This window comes from Epinephelus moara, chromosome 4, assembly GCF_006386435.1.
Source record: "Epinephelus moara isolate mb chromosome 4, YSFRI_EMoa_1.0, whole genome shotgun sequence".
Lineage (NCBI taxonomy): Eukaryota > Metazoa > Chordata > Actinopteri > Perciformes > Serranidae > Epinephelus > Epinephelus moara.
Genome location: NC_065509.1, coordinates 39,241,413 through 39,262,753, shown reverse-complemented (window position 1 = coordinate 39,262,753; position 21,341 = coordinate 39,241,413).

The window sequence follows — 21,341 nt, the reverse complement described above, 5'->3', positions numbered from 1 at the left end:
ACAAAAATCTGAAAATACACATATTGCATCTAGACAGCATGGAGATGTTGGTAATTTGTTTGTAACAATGATTGATTTGCTCCATAAGTGAAAAACTGATGTTTAAAATTGCCATTTTTACATTGACTCCAATTGTTCACATTAGAGCAAAATTCAAAATGCTGTCAAAAATTCAATTTTTGAGATACAATTCTGAAATTTGCCACACATCATCTACCATGACTCTAGAATTTTGTCATTTTTTTCAAGAACATTGAAGATTTATTTAGCAAGAATTTGCATGTATATGTTTACAGTACCGTTTACAGTCAAACATTTTGATGCACTGTAGGCTCAATTTTTGATAAATCAAAAATCTGACAAACGTAGTTTTTGTAGGACAGTCTGAAGATGCTCTGTAGCAAGTTTGGTGTCAATTGAGCAAAAATTGTGGGAGGAGATAGGTTTAAGAAGTTTTACAGTTTTAGTTTTAGTATGATTTCCTCGGAAGAAGAAAGAAGAAGAAGAAGAAGAATACCTAGGATTACAATAGTGTCCTGGCAGCTTAGCTGCCCGGACCCTAATAAAAAGTCTCTACAGCTGTTAATAAAGCTGACTGACAGCTGATTTAGCTGTGATCAGCTGTTGCCATCATCAGAAACGCACGTCTCCATGTGATGCTTCAGAGGAAAAGACCTCCTTATTTTTCTGAAGACATATTTCCTCTTTTCCTCTCTCCTCGTATCTCATCCTTGTATCTCTCCCCCGGGTCTCATGAGGGCGAAGCTAAGACCTGAGCAGGCCTGCCATCAGGGGGTCAAAGTGTATAGATGACCGTGGCCCAAGGCCAATGAGGGCCCATAAAAAGGTCCATAGTTACCCTTAAAATGGATCAAGTACAACAGTTTACTTACTGACTTTTATCTGACAATACAGGTTATCATTAACACATTTTAACATGCCATCTGATGCGCCCACCCCCACAGGTATTGTGAAATGGTGCAGTCCATCTGACGGGGGCCATAAAAACAGAATACACAAGCACCACTAATGTAAAGATGTGAGGTGAACTGCAGTGTGATTAGGACAGTCAAAGTGCCTCACCAACAATCAGGGGCTCCTAAAGGAACAGCCAGGGTACAGAGAGAAGAAGAAAGAGAAGAGAAGCAGCAGGTTGATAGGCAGAGCTGAAGGTGAGGAGTTAGGCAGACTAATCTTTGCTGTGGCGTTCTCAAATTTAAAGCTTCAATGAAGACACGGGTGTCATATTGAACCAGACATTATACAGCATCCATTGGTACCAACCATGTTATGCTATCTTGTCGAAAAAGGGGCCAAACAACGCCATAAATCTAAACTAGATTTTGGCGAGGGAAAAAGTAACTGCCATTTTTTAAAATGATGTATTTAAATATTTCTGCATACTGGGGGCCCTGAACAGTCTTGAAATTGCATATATTGATATGACTGGAAAATTGAGTTGAGAGCCTTATACTCTTTACACTGTTGAATTAATTGAGAAATCTCATTAAATTGTGAGGGAAATTACTTGATTCTTTGATAATGGCTGGCCTGAACGTGAGGAAGAGACGCATGTGAGGGAAACATCGATGTGGGATAAGGTATTGAAATGAACCTCCTGTCATTCCTCACCTGTCCATCGTCTTTCACCTGGCCCTCCTCCTCCTTCTCCTCCTTTCTGCACAGCTGTTCTTCATCTGCTCGTTAGGCCCCAGTCTACATACACACCATCCACTCTCCTGCTCCCATTTTCCCTTTGATTATCTGAAGAGCTGAAGCCTTCCAGCCATTCATACCTGCTTGTTCCATGTATGTTGTTTGAGCTGAACCTGCTTTGTGCTGCCAGCCTTTGTTCTACGACACATTTCAGTCTTTCTGAAAAGATTAAACATATTTTTCTATCCATACTTAGTGTGGTCGTCTGGTATCTTCTACTTCTACTTGCTGTATTTGCTAAACCTTAATCAGTAATTTGACTCTTATTCTCTCTGTACTTGTGTGTTCTTGTACTTCTGGTGTGTAGAAGGTGGGGATATTTTGTCTGGTCCTCACTTCTTCATTGGGTTTCTTTGCAAGTTTGGTTTTAAGATTCATTTCAAACAAACTAGGTCAGAGGCTTTGTTTATACCTGCTCTGCCACACTCAAAGGCAAGGCCACATTAAAGCGCCAGGGACCCCGGAGCTCTGAGTTTTTCAAGGCCCTCCCCCAGGCACCATCATGACTCAACTATATCCTCATCCAGCCTGCAACGAACATCTGCTGCTCTTGATTTGCATTCAATAATACATCAAGGATCACTCCTGACTGCAGTTTAATTTTATAACTGTTGCAGCACCAAGTTGGTCTACAGGTCATATAATCATTACAAGACCATAGTGAAGCAAACATATATGCAGAGACAGTTCTCACCTCCCTGTGGCCCTAAGCTAAATTCCTCTACGGAGCCCTTCTATAAACAATAATTAAACACTTTCAGCAGGATTTATACTTTTGCATCAGCTCTATGCAGACTCTACCCCATAGTGAGCATTTATACCTGTGCAGTGGTGTGTCTGTCACCCTGCAGTTACACCTCCAGGACACTAGTCGGCGGTGGAGGTTTCTGTGAAGTGCTGTAAAGTGTAGTTGATTCAAAACACACATTAAACACACATTGAACGTGGTTTAATAGAGACAGTTTCAAACACAAGTACACAAATCAGCTTCAGTATAACTCGCAGCATTCACAGACAAACACTTGTCTTTATTTGGACACATTTTCCCCACAAATACAACATGCTAACGTTATTAGCACAAGCCTATGGCATTTTACATTGTATAAATTAGCTTAACGGCTAGCGGACATCTCCTCTACTTAGCCAGGGACAACAGAAACATTTAACAAAGGTAACATTTCAATGTCCCCAGATATGTAACTACAAATAGCAGCGACGCAGACCTCCTGTCTATTTCTGCAGCCTGTTGAGACTAGTGTTGATGAATTCTTTATTTCTTCCCCGTTGGCTAACTTTTGTCAGTAAGTGTTTTCCGAATTCTTAAAAATGATTTAGTCCGTCTGCAAAATGACCTCAAAGCCATTTTTCCTCAGCTGCACTTTTCTGTCTCTTCCCATTGAAAGTGACAAAATAAAGACAGTTAAATGCCATTTTGGAGGACCATTCATTCAATGCCACCAGGCAGACAATGCGACAATAGGCTTGGCACACACACACACACACACACACACACACACACACACACACACACACACACAGTTAGTCGATGCTGATGAAATGTCACATGGGATGGAGTTTTAAGTGGAAATGATCTGCTGTTATCTGCGATGCTGAAATGGAGGCATTGACCTTTTTTTTTTTATTTCTGCTTGCATTGCATTTTTCATTCCATCCCTCAGAATCAATGCACATGATGACCTGACAGCCAGAGTTCAAATTCAGGAAACCACAGCGGTGGACTTCCCCTGCACACGGAGCTGTGATTCAAATCAATGGTATTGACCCAGAGAAGCAAATCAATATTCTCAAGGGCACTGATAAGGGTAAATAAAAAGCCAAGAGCAAAGCCGGTAGTTTCCATTTACTATTTACACCCCACTCTATAAATAACTGTGCAGCTCAAATATCTATTGTTTAAATATATGTAAACACACTCTGCTGCTATTATTGACCCCAGTATCTGTATTTTTTAAAATGGAGACCATGAACAACTTTATTTTTACTGGGTTGTAAAATGCAGAATACATTAGAAAATAAACAGAAAAACATTCACATTTCTTCTTTTAATCCCCTCTGGTCCACAACACAATAACTGCAGTAATTGATACAGGTCAGAGATGATTTAATGCTCCTTTAAAGCTTCATTTCTTTCCACACAGCACTATGCAAATGTAATCATGTTTCTCCGTCAGACCTCACCGCGTGATGCAACTACAGCTGTTTGAATGGAGGATGGAAATGTGATGGAAGATTTCCTCAGTGGCTGCCAGGAGTGTAATTAAATGGTTCATGGTGGTGTAAGGGCTGAAATATCTTTTGTGTTTTCATTAAAACAGTAATACAAATATTTGCTGCATACATATGTCTGCGGTGACAACTAGGAGCAATGAAGCTGCAATCTGCTGTAGATAAAATGGGCCTGTGTGGAGAGGAAGCTGACGCACACCTCAGATGAAGATGTTCACTAGATATCACATTTGCTTCCTCCTCTTAGATTAATATCTTTTTTCCTGTCGTGGCAAAATGTTAAAGATGTCAGAGTGATTGGTTATAGTGCTTTAATTCCATGCCAGGGGAAGGTATCAGCTTTTTGCTGTTTACAATGAATGAATCACATAAGCTGATGACACATCTGGGTCTTCATTCTGAAATTCATCCAGTGATGAGAGACACAGGTGCATTATGGCTGCTGTCTCCCTCCCCCTCCACCCCCCCAGTCTCATTCATTGGCTCTGCATCTCTGTGGCCGTCCACGAGCCGGCCGCCAGAAAACACGGCAGCAGAGCGAGACGGCAGAAATTAAACAGGACGAAATAAAATGGGGTTTAACGTGGCACCGTGCCCCGCTGTGACAGTTCAATCGGAAAGCGTTTTTGGAACGAGCCTCTGATGGGTTACACAGCCTCTGTGTTTATCTGTCTCTTTGTAAATGTCATAGGCAAAGCAGAAATGCCAGGCTTTTGTGTTTCCCTGGCTGTCTTGTGTCCTGCAGCAGAACAAAAGCTAAGATTTCCATAAACACGGTGCCGATGTCCGTCACGCATGTGACTTGGCAGTGTGGAGCCTCATGCAGGACGGACCACATGTGTCGCACTATGGACACATTATTGTTGTTATGGTTTTAAAAGGCAGATCTGTGCCACTTAATACAGGGGAAATCTCTCTGTCATCACGTGTTCCTCAGCACATGCTGTCTAGGTGTCTGTTACAATATACTGTTTGTTTTTCCACTCTGCCGCACTGTGTGTACTCAGAGGTGCACTCAAGATACAGCTTTGTATTCTGTCTGTAAAATATATGTAAATGGGTCGAAAGGTTTTGTTCACACCGAAACTGAAAGCAACATGTATTTTTTTCTCCTTGCATATGGTGCTCATGTGTAAACAAATAGCTACGTGGGGCTTTTGCGCTTTGTCAGTGGCCTTTCATGTCTACATATTACACTCCAGGTATCCTCCTGCAGCCAATGCTAGGTTCTACATTCATACAAGAAGTGAACAGCAGGCTCCCACCCAGTAGATCCTTATACTGTGTTGTTACCAGCATCGTTTCAACCTGATGCTAATCACAATTGGGAAATTGATCCAACCAGTCATTATCTTCAATCAATCAATTTTATTTATAAAGCCCAATATCACAAATCACAATTTGCCTCACAGGGCTTTACAGCATACGACATCCCTCTGTCCTTATGACCCTCACAGCTGATAAGGAAAAACTCCCTTTAACAGGAAAAAAAAAAACAGTAGAAACCTCAGGAAGAGCAACTGAGGAGGGATCCCTCTTCCAGGACGGACAGACGTGCAATAGAGAGGGAGAGAGAGAGAGAGAGAGAGAGAGAGACCGTAACAGGAAGATGATTCCACAGGTGAGGAGCCTGATAGCTGAAGGCTCTGGCTCCTGATCTACTTTTGGTAACTTTAGGGACCATGAGTAGTATCTTGACTTGTAGGGTGACGTGAATCCTTCATCTCATAATATATGAAATGACTCTTAAAGGAATACGCCAACGATTTGGGAGTTATGCCCTTTCTCTATCATTTTCATATTGAGACAAGTTATGCCCTTTCTCTATCATTTTCATATTGAGACAACATTATCGATATCTTTTTTGTGTCTGTACGTCCAGTGGCTGGGTCTCAGCAGTTAGCACTGCGGCTTAGCTTAGCGAATACAATTGAAGTCTATAGGGTGTCAGTAGCCTACTCGGTAAAAGTGAACAAATAAATGTTACAGAAACGCTGAAGCGAAATTGTCGGCGTATTCCTTTAAGTAACAGTTCTCAACAGCTGAGACAAAGTGCAGATGATTGAACAAAACACCTCTGGATTAGAAATACACAACATCAAAGCCAAAACTAATCCCTCTTCTTACTTCAATATATCTGTTATGTAAGAATCCTCCTGAGGACTGAACCACTCAGTTTCAAACTGACTAATGAAAGGTTCAGACCTGGAGCTCACAGGTGGAAACAATCAGCTGATGGCACCTGGAGAGAGCAGGCGAGACCAAAAACAAAAGGAAAAACAAATGCCACAAAAATACCAGTACTCCTTCAATGACGTGTACTGTAGCAGGATTCTAAATTCTGCTCCACTGTCTCGCAGGTTCCCTCGAATCACAGCTACGCCTGGATCATGTGTTGTGGTTACACTGCTGCTGTGGTCCTGTAGTACAGCTAGTACAAGTACAGGTAGTAATGAGTTTGATTAAGAACTGGCATCAGACTGTGGTGGATGATTAAGTGTGAAACATCAGATTTGAGCTGCTTTCAGCCCAGAGGTCTGTGGTGTAAACGCAGCCTTAGAGTTCCTTTATGAATCCCTGGTGGTTAAGTGTTTTTATGTGTCTACTACAGGGCTACTAAGGGCTGCCCCCGATAGTCGACCAAACGTTAGTCGACCAGAAAGGTCATTAGTCAGCGAGATTTCATTGGTCGCTTAGTCGAAGAAAAAAAAAGTGAAACTCTATCAGGAGCTGAGCCTTGTCAAAATAAATCAAAACCTATATAACTGGACCATGTGGGAATTTAATTTGAAAGGACAACATTGACTTTTGTTTGCAAACAGAACACAAACTGCGGCCTCCTGGGTGAAAGTCCAGTTTCGTTTTTATACATCCACATCCCGCCCTGCATGGACTTTCTCACTCTTTATGCTATGCCATTTGCTCTCAGTGTCAAGTATTGCAGCAGACAGGTTTACATTGGAGTTAGCTGAAGGCCCAGTGTGTCACATAAATACGCTAAAGGGTGCCTTTAGCATTGATATCACACGTCTGAAAGGACAGACACAGGAAGTGTCCACGTTTAGCAGTCAGACAGGAGTCAGGTTAATTTCCAGGGCTGGTACCTGCGGTTATTCCACAGGCTAGTTAATAACATGTCGGGCAGGAAATCCAAAGTGTGGGATCATTTTGAGAAGGTGAAGGACGAACCCAAGGTGATATGTAAACTCATCTTCATTGGTCGACTATAAACATGACGTATCATCTGAAACATGGAAGTAGCTACATGCCCATTAGCCCACAGCGTCATTAACAGGCGGCTCGCTCAGTGTGTGACGTGCACTTGTAGATAAAATATAGGCCTATATTAATGAAGGTTCATTAGTACGGTTTTGTATTTCTCTGTAATGTAGCACAGTGTTAACAATGTTACTGATACTATTCTTTCTCTCACCTTCAACTCAAACCACCAAAATAAATCATTTAATAATTTAATTAATATTGTAAACATGCAGGCGACTAGTTGACTAATGGGCCTAAATGACGACTATTGGTCAACTAGGAAAATTCGTAGTCGGAGGCAGCCCTAGGGCTACTTATCTGCCCCAGGATGATGAAACCATGAATAAGTTCATGTCCCTGTGAAGCCACTTGAAGAGCTTGTTATGCCTTGGCTAACAGAGATGATACAGTCTTTTACAGTGCTGACAGAATTGATTATCCACAGCTGATGTGTCCACCTTGGAGTAAACTGCACTCCCCTACATCATTCATGTTCATACAGGAAACAAATTAATCCTTCAGATGAAGGAACCATGCAGAGTTTTAACATTCCAGTTTAGTGAGGTGGACAAATCACTGAAATGTTGCACAGTTATTTCTAATACTGAGCGTTCTGGGTGCACTGAACAAATTGAAATAATAATTGGCACAGGTGTCAATGAAAAGCACTCGTCTAAATGTTTCAGAAACCCTCATATGGTTTTGGAAAAGCTCTCAAATTAATTTGTCTCGGACGGCTGACATCTACAAATTATAGAAATCATTTTGTTTCTGGGAGGTTTTCAGTTTGAAACTTTGTACAGGCTGCAGAAATCCAGGGATGGAAATGCTTTGTCCTTTACACAAACACATAATGAGTGAGCCAGTAATGAAAGTATTCTCAGTTAAACAGCAGATATTCACTTCCCGGTGATTATATTTACACTGCATGTTGTCTGAACTGTACACTTGGGTTTGTTGTCAGTGTTTCTGAACCAACACTTCAGACTGATACGAAACGATTTATCTCCAAACTATATCTGTCTTGAAAAACTACACTGAATAACAACCTTTCTTGTATGAAGACACGTTTAATGACCACCACAGTGAGAGGAGATGAGGTGGAAAGATAGGGATATAAATAATGGTTGATCCCTCTTTGGACAAGGATTAAAAGTGGTTAAATGCCAAATGCGTAGCTGTGAAACCGATGTGTACTCACATGTGAGCGGGTGTGTTGGCCCATAGAATTACAAAGAGACTGCCCATGTGTTATTTTTCCAGCTGTTACTGTGTAATGGATGTGCACTCATGTGCAACGGCACATGTTAAACCTTACTGGCGATTTGCCTTCATCTTCCCTCAGTGGGTGAACATGCCAAATTATAGATATTGGCCACCATACCACTCCCCATCAAGCCACTCACGTGTGTAATTGTACTGTACTTGGGAGGACCCTTATTGATGTTGTGCATTCCCAACTGCCTTGAAGTGCTCGTTGGGTTAGATTGGGTTGTCCAGCAGTGGGTTTCAGACACCATTTCACACCCAGTTTCTGCAGCGACTGACCAGGTGTATGAAGGCGCGAGAGCCATGTCGGTTTTAACTTTCATCTCTACACCTGTCATTCTGTACGTATATCTGAGTGCAACACCATGAATGCCTCTGAGGACTGACTGACACCTTCTTTTATTTTGATGACGTTCCAGCCTTTGGGCCTTCTTGAACTAATCACAGTCACACAGCAGACAGTGGTTAGATAACCATGCCACAGCATAAGGCTGAGGAAAGAAACAATAACAAATCAATTTGGTCTCGCTACATTCCTGTTCCCTACAGAGCCAGCTCCTGTTGTTAACCAGCACCTTAAAAACCTATCTATCTATCTATCTATCTGGGACAGAGGGAGAGGTGGTGGATGGGTCAAACAACCACACGACTTTCACCCAGGAGACCACTGTTTGTGTCCTGTGTGAGACCAAAAGTCAACATTAATTTGTTTTAGCAACATAACATAGTACATATGTACATATAACATACATTTCTACAGTCTGTACATAAATGTATATTCAATAAGTCAATAAAAACTTTTTCTGTAGCTATTGATACAAATCAATAGTACGCAAATATGATATTGCATATATGAGTTGCCCTGGAGCACAGATGAGGTTTGATCTGTTGAGGCAACTGGCTGGATGGTCCCTACAGCACTGTGTCCATGGTGCAAAGTTTTACTGCCCCCGGAGTCGCTGGTAGCTGATGGGAGAGGCCCAGTGCTGGTGCATAACCAGTACCGAGAGTCTCTGAGTCATTTGCACTGCAGCTAGCTACTAACATCACAGTTACAGCAGCAGTGGTAGTAGCAGCATTCAAAAAGGAACCATCAGTAGTTGCTAAAGTTTGTCTGATCCTCTGTTTTCTTTTTGTTGTTGTTTGTTTTTTAGGCTTTGTTTTTTAGTCATTTTATTGGGCCATTTCAGCTCTTTTATGTTACCAATACTGGCCCATTTCAGGCACTGCATGTAACAAGTGGAAACTGTACATTTATTGTTACAACTGAAATTTATTTTGAAAAGACAGTATGCATGTGCTAAACCAAAAGTGGTACGCTGTTGCTGAGTGTTCAAATAGGGATGTCACGATTATAGATTTTCTTGGTACGATTATTGTCAGAGAAATAATCACGGTTTTACGATTATCACGATTATTATGCATTAATTAATTTCACACTATAAATGTGTAAAATCACATGAACACTCCTTATAGATCTTTAAGTTTCATTTATTTCCATGACAACATAACAAAAATAATATAGCAACAAAGAAAAGTAACCAAAAAGTAGTGTGCGGACTCTACTTTTACTACATTTTTTTGTAGGATGTGCATGTCTTTTTGTTACACAAATAAATTGAGAGCATATCTCGTGCAGTGTTAATAATAAATGAAACAGACATCGTGCTGGAAGGACAAGTCCAACATTTACTCAACACAGATGGGAGGAAGCAAAAGGAGGTAATACTAATGCTCAATGTTCATTGACTGAGGACCTTGAGAAGACATTACGTATATCTTCCACATTGCACACTGACATTTAAACAGTCTGACGACTAAAAAAGGATTTGAACTTGTAACAGTCGAATATATGAAATGTGCCTTTAACATGGTGTATACTGTGTCGCCTAGCAGCAACGTCATCAAGCAACGCCTGTTATGATTTGAGTCTGTTGAACGCACTCAACGCTGGTCGGACGTATACTTATGTGCTCCTGCTTTTTCTTTTATCTCTCAACACAACCGTGATGGTTTTAAGTACGTGTGGCGACTATTTTGTTCATGTATGAAAATGAAGTAGCCGTACCACAGGGCTTGGCTAGCTTGGAGTGTTTTTAAGTTGATGTAAAAATAAATGACGAGCATTTGTGAAATCCCGCACTCGTGTGGACGTGAGTTTCTGCCTGTCGTCTCACTCCAAAGAGCTACACGGACCCAAAACCATTACAACCTCACGCTGTGTGCACACAAACTGCAAAACTATCCATCAAAAAAGTTTTTGAGACGTGCCTTAGTTTGTCACGTTGCACTGTAAGCCCAATCGTATCATACCACTACGCCATTAATTGCAAATGACACGCTAACATATCATTTTTAATTCAATGTCACATTAGATAAATTGAGATTGACGTATTTTAACCAGTTATTGTGCATTTACCTTTACTTGCACATGTAAAGCCCAGTGGTTGTCCCGCAGGTGTTGTATCATGTTGCTCGTGTTTGATTGCGGCATGTTTTACAAACTGGAAAGCCGTCGTCAACAATGACCCCTTGGTCATTTTGCGATAACCAAAATGATACCACACGGCTGACTTTATCCGTTTTTTGGGTGGGGAAAAGTCTTCTTCATCCATATTTATCCGTTTTTTGGGTGGGGAAAAGTCTTCTTCATCCATACTTCATCACTCGGAGATGCCGCTTGTGTAACTTTGTTTTCGTTCCGTGCGAGTTGCACTGACCTACTGTATATGGTTCCGCGTCCTGGTATAATCTTTAGAGAGTGACGGTGTTGAGGAATCTTTACGAATAATTAACCGTGGCGTTTAAAATCGCGGTTAATAGTGAAACCAAGTAATCGTGACATCCCTATGTCCAAAACAGAAGCTAAAGGGGTACGTGAAGCGTCATAGTTTGACATGTTGGGCCACTGACCAAGTGTTGGTATTTGATGAGTTGGGAGTGAGAATGTGTTGAATAAAATAGCTTAAAACAAAATTTCTCCAACTTGATGGTGGAGTGGTTTCAGGGATGTTTTCGTCTTCAATGTCAGATGGTGACAGTTAGTTTAATCAGTTTTTGTTTTGTTTTTTTGGAGAAATGAACGTCCCTAAACGTCATTAAAGGGTTCGTCCATTAAAATGATCCAGTCTGTCATAGATCTTTATAAACTATTAACGCACTGGGATTCATCTCTGTAATATAGGAGTGAAACATCTAAGGATAAACTTTTGTTTGCACATGGACTATGTGCTTCATATCTTCATTTGCATCCTCTCAGAGCCAGCCAGACACTGACACAGCTTCAGTGACCCAAACTGTGGTGATGTCCTGATCCGGCTGCTACAAGCACATGAAAGTGGCGGGTCATGCCGGGTTACAGTCGCATCTGGATGAGTGGAGGTTCTGCGTCCCTGTGGGAGATGTGCAGGGGGAGTCATCAGACTGTGGCAGATAAACATCAAAGCGCAAGCCTCACTTTAATGATTCATAGTTGTTGTGGGTGCTGCACCAGTGGGACCTCCTGTGTGTTCCACATCTCTGCTGCTCGCAAAACAGCTTTGTAACACTTAAAATGTTGACAGATGTAATCAGTGCATTCATAATGGCTTAAAATTCAAAAGAGACTCAGAAATGAGAGAGTATTGTTCGGAGTTATCAGTAGTTTGGGGGGATTTATACAAATGAGGAGTTTGAATAGTTCTGTAAAGTCTTGAGGGCGCTCCACTGCACTAGTTTTCGAGAGCCAGAAGAAGTGCATGATCACATTAGCATAATTCAAATCTGGGCTTTCGATGGTGGAACTGAGGCCTCCAGGAGGGCAGACGTCTGTGTTTGTTCAAAAAAGTAGACTGCCAGAGAACTCATTCTGCGAGGTGAGGAAAAGCCCCTGCTCCAAATGTCGCTTGTTATTCTTTTTCTCTGTGTGCCATTTCAAAGCAGCCATGTTAAAACCAAGCACTTATATCTCCACGGCGCACAACCTCTTCTGTTTTAAGTTTTTCCGGGTGTATGCTGGCTTCCAAAAGAATGTAAGAAAACTGCTCTGTGTGTCAGTGTCAAGTGGTTAACTTTGGGGGAAAACTTACAGTGGAGGACGTGCTGTCTGAGCCTTCGGCACTGGGAACGCCTGCCACGCTGAGCAGCTTCTGAGCAAATGCAAATATTTGGGAGGATCGCTTGAATCAGGTCACTTGACAGCTACGTAGCAACATAAAGGAGCAACTGTGTGACGGGAGAAGTGTTAAAAAATGAAACTAAGCCACAGTCTCTCTCTTCCAGCTCTAAGATCGGCAAAGATAACTGTTTATTGCCGATAACAAAGCCCTTCATAAAATGGATGGTTCAGTCAAGTCATTGTAAAATATTCACAACATAACAACAGCATTACTGCGCCAATTAAATGTTTCCAAATGTCAGATTTTGTTGTGGATTTTGATTTACTGGGCAGGCTGAGTGTGGATGGATGAGATGGACAGGATAGAGGACGAAGAAAAAAAATGAAAGGAGACACGCTGAAACTAACGAGACAATCTGAGGAGCTGGGAAAGTCAAGAAACAAAGCTGGGATCATTAAACAGAAGATGTGGTTGTGAAAAACTTTGCCCAGAAGGATTTGTCAAAGGGCTGCAGAGGGAAACCTGAATCATTCATCATCCACCAGGACGAGAACAGTCAGCGTGCAATGCTGTCATTCAATGAATGCACAAATAAACACAAAGATTCCGGCAAAAGAAACAAACAGAGCCTACGGAGATTTAACCCTCTCATTGCTGCCACACAATCCACCCAAATTTATTCCTATCCAAAGTACAGAGAGCTGTTTCATAGAGGTAATCATCATCTAGTTACATTGGTGTGAACTGGCAGGTTTTTAGAACGTTGCAGTGATAGAAAAGGGCTCCCTTAAAGGGATAGTGCACCCAAAAATGAAAATTCAGCCATTATCTACTCACCCATATGCCGAGGGAGGCTCAGGTGAAGTTTTAGAGTCCTCACATCACCTGTGGAGATCCAAGGGGAGAGGAGGTAGCAGCACAACTCCACCTAATGGAGGCTGACAGCGCCCCAGATTCAAACGTCCAAAAACACATAATTGAAACCACAAAATATCTCCATACTGCTCGTCCGTAGTGATCCAAGTGTCCTGAAGCCCCGACATAAAAAGCTGTTTGGAAAAACATCATTTAAACTCTGTTTTTAGTAGGGCCCGACCAATTTATCGGCCGATTTTAGCCATTAGAGAATAATCGGCAATCGGCCACAAGCTGGCCAATTGAGTTAACACTTATATTTTCATCACTAATAAAATGCAGGGGATATGGTGTTTTACCTACCTCTGTTAAATTGGCAATAATAAGAAGATCTCTGGTACTGTGAACATACATGTGAATGTCCAAATTCATATAGACTTTGCATAATTGTTTTATTTCCCAGAGGTTTACTGCCTTTTTGCACATCATATTTTTGATTTATTTTGTGTTCAAATTGTTCATATGCTGTTCATAATTTCTGATAATAAAAGTATTTGAAAATAGTAAAATGTTCTTCCTTCAATTTATATCTTGGTAACGAGTATTTGAACTATATTTAAGCCATCAAAAGCAGATATTTCAGGGTTTCTTAAATTGAAAAACTTAAAAATTTAATCGGCCGATATATCGGTTATTGGATTTTTTTATTCCATAATATCGGAATCGGCATTGGCCCCAAAAAATCCATATCGGTCATGCCCTAGTTTTTAGCCTCATTGCAGCCTGTAGCTCTAACTGCCTCTCTGTACACAGCGCTCACGTGTGTGCGCTTGTGCGTGAGACCGTGAGACATGGGCACCACTGCATGTGTGTTCAAGTGCTTTTGCTGGTCTCGCGCACACTTGAGCGCAGTGCATAGAGAGGCAGAATTTGGCTGAATTGTCATTTTTGGGTGCACTATCCCTTTAAGGAAGAAGAAAGGGAGCCACTGTTGAGTCCATGGAGATGAACTTCTTTCGCTCCATGTTGCCACAGATTTGTAAAGCACTTTCCTTAGTGTCTGTGTGTTGCTTGGCAACCATTCTACGAAGACTTACTTTTGTTATTAATAAATTATTGCATTTTTGTTGCTGTGTGTTTGTTAGATGAAACATGATCAGATATATGTAATAAGTATTTATACAGTTTACAGTGATTTTAGACGTGCTAAGGGGCGTTGTGAGGCACAACACAGGCCTCTTATGGTTTATGGCTTAATTATATCATCACACACTGTGACTAGAATGAAGTTAATAATAATGCATTATTTATTTTTGCTGTCGGAAACCGGTGGTTTGCCCTCTCCGGGCTGGGGAAGGGTTACTGCCTCAAGCGAGGGAGTTCAAGTATCTTGGGGACTTGTTGACGAGTGAGGGTAGAATGGAGCATGAGATGGAGCGGTGCGGCTTCTGCAGTGATGCGGGCGCTGCGTCGGTCCGTCTTGGTGAAGAGGGAGCTGAGTCAGAAAGCAAAGCTGGTCCACGTCCATTTACTGGTCCATCTACGTCCCAACCCTCACCTATGGTCATGAGCTCTGGGTAGTGACCGAACCTCACCTATGGTCATGAGCTCTGGGTAGTGACCGAAAGAATGAGATCGCGGATACAAGCGGTGCAAATGAGTTTCTTCCGTGGGGTGTCTGGGCTCAGCCTTAGAGATAGGGTGAGGAGCTCAGACATCCAGAGGGAGCTCAGAGTAGAGCGTCGAAAGGGGTCAGTTGAGGTGGTTCAGGCATCTGATCAGGATCCTCCTGGATGCCTCCCGCTGGAGGTGTTCCAGGCACATCCCACTGGTAGGAGGCCCTGGGGCAGACCCAGAACACGCTGGAGGGATTACATATCTCATCTGGCCTGGGAACACCTTGGGGTCCCCCAGGAGGAGCTGGAAAGTGTTGCCGGGGAGAGGGATGTCTGGGGTGCCTTGCTTGGCCTGCTGCCCCCGCAACCTGGCCCCGGATAAGCAGATGAAAATGGATGGATGGATAATGCTTTATGGGACAGATCAAATCGTATACACCATCAAGATAAAAACAGCAATAAGATACATAAAAACACACTGAACATAGGAAAATGCTGAGGCCAGCTCAACTTTGATTTGTAGCAAACCACAGCCTTTACGTTGTCGCAGAGCCTATGTCATAGTTACGGCAACGATTTGACACAGAAGTATAAATGCCGCCAAAGTCATCATGCTCTAACATCAGCTCATGCTGCCATATCCAGGTAGAGGGAAAACACTACAGGTGGAAATGTTTTGATTTTGGGCTGTTTTGCCTCCATAACATCTGTTTTTTCAGACTCATCAAAAGAAAATGTCCAAAACAAACAATTAGGTGTTTATTTTTAGTTTAAATTTCTGTTCCATCCTCGCATATTTAAAATATGACATTGCAGAAAACCTGCATTACAAAACTAATTTCTTAATGGGATGATTTTTGGTGCTATCAATTAGTTGAAATCTTTACCTATAGTGTCTAATTTTCGATCTGAACATGTATGGGATTTTACAACACATAGCTTTAAAGGCCATTTTCTCCAAATAAGTTTGTTCACTCTGAGCCAAAAATCTCAACTTCAGCAGCACTGAGATACACCAGAGTTTCCAATTTTATGCCATTCTGTATTCTGAAGGTTTTTACAGAGGGGTTTGTTCATCCATCATTCATGGGCTGATATTTTGAACATTTTATTCCTAAAAACATGGTGAAAAATGTTCCTCTTTCATGGCTGTTGACAGCATTTTTTGATTTATGGTGTGGTGTGGATGTGTCAACAAAATGAAACAGATTTTGAACCTTTATCTAATGCTCAGATTTCTGATCTGAAATTTTGCAAATGAGTGCATTGTATGCATATTTAAAAACAAAATTTCTGAAAACTTTTAATACGAAAAATGATTATCTTACTGTAAGCAATAAACTGGGGAAGTTTCATGGTGAAATCTGTTAAAAGGTTTACTCTATCCACCTGTAGTGTCTCCTCTCAAGCAAAAAAAGAGTTTTACCTTTTTCCAAGAATAAAAAAAAAAAAAAAAAATGACCTGTCCTCTGTGACAAATGGATGTTTACAGCAGCCTGAATCTGCTCAATATTTAATAAGAGCAATACCATATGGTTTCTGCCTTCAGTGAACTTTGATTTGTTGTGTTGCTTGATTATATCACAAGAATGGGAACCAGGCTGAGAATTAGTGGAAAGCTCATGTGGTGTGACCCAGACTGAACCATGCTGCACAGGTCAGTGTCTGTCAACCCTCTCCGAGCTCGTCAGTCACCTTCACCCTCTGCTGTTGTGTTACATTGTCCCACGCTGGTTGTTTTGTGGTGAAGGTGCCTTTAAGGGTTAGCTGTCAGGCAGCCAGTGCAGCAGCCTGCCACCTGGTGACAGCTCTGTGTCGCTTTAATTGACTATGAATAAGTGATAACATCTTAATTGAATTAGGCAGCTCAGCACTGACGCTGCTGTTCAAACACCTCTGCAGTCAACGAGATAAATGAAGTTAATGTCAGATATATCCAAGCTTTGTGTTCTCAAACAAGGCACTGTGTCAGGAAATGATTTATTCTCATGATGAAGATGATGATCAGGCTTTTTATCATTGTGTCATATATACAGTCCAAAGCAGGGGTGTAGTGCTACGGGCTGAGCCAAATACTCGGATAAAACGAGAACCGAGTACCAATAATGTACTTCAGTCAGGAACACTTTTGTCAAGGAAAACTTTATTTCCATTTGCAGTATTATATTTGGCGCAGTATTACATTTGGCGGTATGGCTCTGTTCTGGGGCCCCTGTGCCTTTCCTCTGGCCTACACAGAAAGCCTCTTCCACGTGCCTCCATGGAAAGCATAAGGCGGAGAGGTGTGCTCTCTCCGCCGAGGCAAACCTCTCTGCCCTTCCATGCGCATACATGGAAAGCCTAAGGCAGGGAGAGCAGCAGCAAAGACCCCCTGGGAACAGAACAGAGCAGCATCAATGATTTCAAGATGCCAGTTTCCATGACTTAATCATCAGATAATCAGATAATAATCAGATTTTCAGACATTCAGAAAAAATAATAAATTACTAATGAAGGATATGTAATGGTAACCTAAACACAAAGTATAAATCAAATGTTTTATTTGAGCTTTTTTTTTACGGGTTTGAAACATTTAGGTTGTATAATAACTTCTAATTTTAAACACATTTTTAATACCTGTACCCAAAACTAATTAGTCATAATAGTGACACAGCATGTCCAACACAGAGAAGATGGGATCTACTTTCCAAATAACACAGCTTCTTCAATCTGTTTTCATCCAGAATATTTATCTTCAGCTAAATAAATACCAGTTTTAAAGAGAATGTTTGGCTCATGAATAACTTTGATGATTCAAGGCCACATTTTTCTTCATGTACACACACATCTTTAATGAGTACACTTTCTGACTCTGAAGCTTATACTAAGACTCCTTCACACCCAACATCCACCTGCACTTCCCTGACATGATCTCTCCTCAGGACTCTGTGTGCATGTGTAGGCTGTGTTTGATTGACACCTCCCACACTCTCTCGTTAACTTTGTTTCACCTGTGTAGATGCAAGCAGTTACTTATTTCTAGATACCAAGTAGTTTGCTAAAGCTCTTTAGCATTGTATTTTAGATTACTGAGAGAAATTACTTCTCTCTCTCCTCCACTGATAGTTGTCTTCTCCCTGCAGTGACCTTTAGAAACATAGTGATAATTTTATAAATGGATTGTAACAATCGATATCTGACCTTTTTGTCCCTTGTATAATTGGTGAAATTACTGATCCACAGAATTAAGTTTAACACCTTGATGTCCGGGCAAAGCACAATAATTGATTTCTTTCTGTACATGTTGGAAAATACTTCTTGGAAACGTGAAAAAACTGGAATCTGTGGATTGTGGAGTTGGACTGTTGAAAAGTTTTTCATCGTTTCTGTTTTTTGAATGGGCCTGAAATCATGTCTTGGCGCATTGGATCCATCCTTAACATAACCCCTACTCTAGTGCATAAAGTCTACGTTACTATCAACATTACATTAGAGCAAATGGTATCAGTGTCGCTTCATTCACCCCAAGTGTGTGAGCGGCGAGATTGCTATGTTCTACAAGCTTCCTTAGCTCTATCAGTCTAACAAAGGTACAAATAAACAACTCTGTTAAATGCCATAGTCTCACATTAACACAAGCAAAATAGCTGTCACTAACACTCTTTCAGTCTTTCAGCCCAAAAATGTTACCTGGCCCACTGACAGTTACTGCTCGTAGCTGTAGGTGTGTTCTTTGTGCTAAAGTTGGCGACTGTTAGCTGCTAAAAGAGAGAGGCTATTGCTTCGGAGGTTGTGTGTGCTACTGGGTTAGCTGCTAACAAGAGTCTGTCACTGTACAGCGCCTCGTTCTTCACCTCATTCTTAAGCTCAGTGGGTGTGAGCTGCTAATGGGAGTCTGTCGCGACGTCATTTCATCATTTCAGCTCCTTCAGCAGACACACCACTAGTATCTCAGAGTAGAGAATACTGCTCATTTTTTTCATGATTTTAAAACCTAAAATGTATGTACTTAAAGGGGAACTAATGTTTTTTTCAACCTGGGCCCTATTTTCCAATCTACTTTTGCCTAAATTAGTGACAGGATGTTTGATATTTGACATTTCTCCAGTACAAAGCTCTGGCTGACCTGCCTGCAGCCTGTGAGCACGCACTATATTAAATAATAGGGCACTCAGACAGCATCAAACAACGTCAAAATACGTCAAAATTGGGTAAAAATTCAGCCATGTTTGTTGTGGCAAGTCAAAACACTCACTCAGAGAGTGAAAGTCTGGCTCTGAAATCTCACGTTTCGCGAGATTTGAGTTGTTGAAGGAAGTTACCGCTGGACTGACCTTACAACCTTACAAACGCGAGAAGTTACTCTGTTTGGAGTAGTCATGGCTGAATTTTTACCCGATTTTGACCAACTGGATCTGGATGAGCCATCTGAATGTGATGACCGCCCGTATTTATTTGAACACGGAGTACACGGACGTACACAGAGGCAGAGCTCATTGAAACTGAAGAGTGGACGAGGAAAGAGAGGGAGCAGCAACAGGCAGAGGAACATGTCCAAATCCAGCTAAAGGTAAACACAGACGTTCATTTCTCCTTTCCGTTATGTTGTCGGATAATTATACTAACAATCCGAGCCTCTGTGTGAAAAAAATGCACTTTTAGTGGATGTATTTTGACGTTGTTTGACGCTGTCTGAGTGCCCTATTATTTAATACAGCGCACACTCACGGGCTGCAGGCAGGTCAGCCCTAGCTTCATACTGGAGAAATATCACATACTGAACATCCTATCACTCATTTAGACAAAAGTAGATCGGAAAATAGGGCCCAGGTTGAAAAAAACATTAGTTCCCCTTTAATTCTTATAAACATTCATACTTGGCTAGGCGGTCAATAATATTTTTTCTGTGGTGTGACAAACTCATTACATGTATTTATTTTTGCTATTCCTAGACTTTAAATGAAAATGAATAATGTAGTGCAGCCTGAAAACTGTGAGTGCTTGTTGTTAAACAACTTGCTTATAAAATATATATGTATGAAGTTGTGAGCTGCAGGCATTTATTATTTATCTGTTTGTGTATTCAACTCATGAAAACGTTACTGTTTGAAACCTACAGTCCTGGTGCTGGTTGCAAAGATGGATTGCTGCACAGACGTAATGATTTAATCTTTAATTCTGGGCTTCAGCAGATTGCAGTGATCTGTTTGACCACCTCTGTTTGCTTCTTGTTCACTCTCAGGTGTCGTCCATCACTCAGGCAGCCCCTTCAAGTCCTTCTGTTTATCTGGAGGAGGAAAATGCTGCAGTATTTTTATTTATTTGTCACGGAAAAGTGCTGACATGTGACAGTGTGACACCGCTTCAACTTCAGCACATCACCGAGAAGACACTTCAGTCTGTTGGAGCAAGCCACTGCAGGCTGCTCCAATCAGTGTGTGTGTGTGTGTGTGTGTGTGTGTGTGTGTGTGTGTGTGTGTGAGTGGGTGGGTGTGGGAAGAGAAATAAAGCTGAGCACTATGCTATAGAGTTTTATCCAAACTATTGTTGCTAGGAGATGTGAAAACCATGTAAAAGGCTGTTTATTAGAAATATTCTGGTATTTTTATTTATATCTTCAATCTGTGTCTTGTCTGTCAGAGTTTCTGATCATTTATGATAATTTAAGACCTCCCACATCTTTCCAAGAGAGACCAGTGGATGTGGCAACATGGGTTGAAAAAAACTGTTTTCACGGATTGTTAACCACTTCCATTAATAATTCGTAGCCATTTTCATCACTTCCATTTTGCTCCATCATTATTTGGTACTTCCACCCTTGAGGCCACTTTCTGTAAATGGTGAATGGCAATTTTGTGCTTTGTGTTGTGAATGGTGGATGATGAATGTAAGATGGGGAACATGATGAAACATGTCTCAGTTTTCATCTTATCTCAAGTGTTTTAATCAAGTTGGTTTCAAATTAATCAAATCACTTGATAATTTATCACTTGTTTTTCATTTAGCATAAATTTTTATCAGTTTATTTTTTACTTTCAGTCCTCATAAAACTGTCCTTTTAATGCTCTTGTGGCTAAAGCCTCTTACAGACTGTGAGATTTTAGCTATCTTATAAGTTTAGTGCAGCTTCACTGTGCGACATGGATCTAACAAACTTGGGTACCACTCGTAGCCAACTGAATTGTAAGCTACAACGTACGATGTAACAGCTTGCTTTACTGAGTGCCCAGGGATGCTGCATGGGTTATTACTTCTCCAACTGTGAAGCAGAGTTTTTACTGTGATTAATTCATTGAAATGA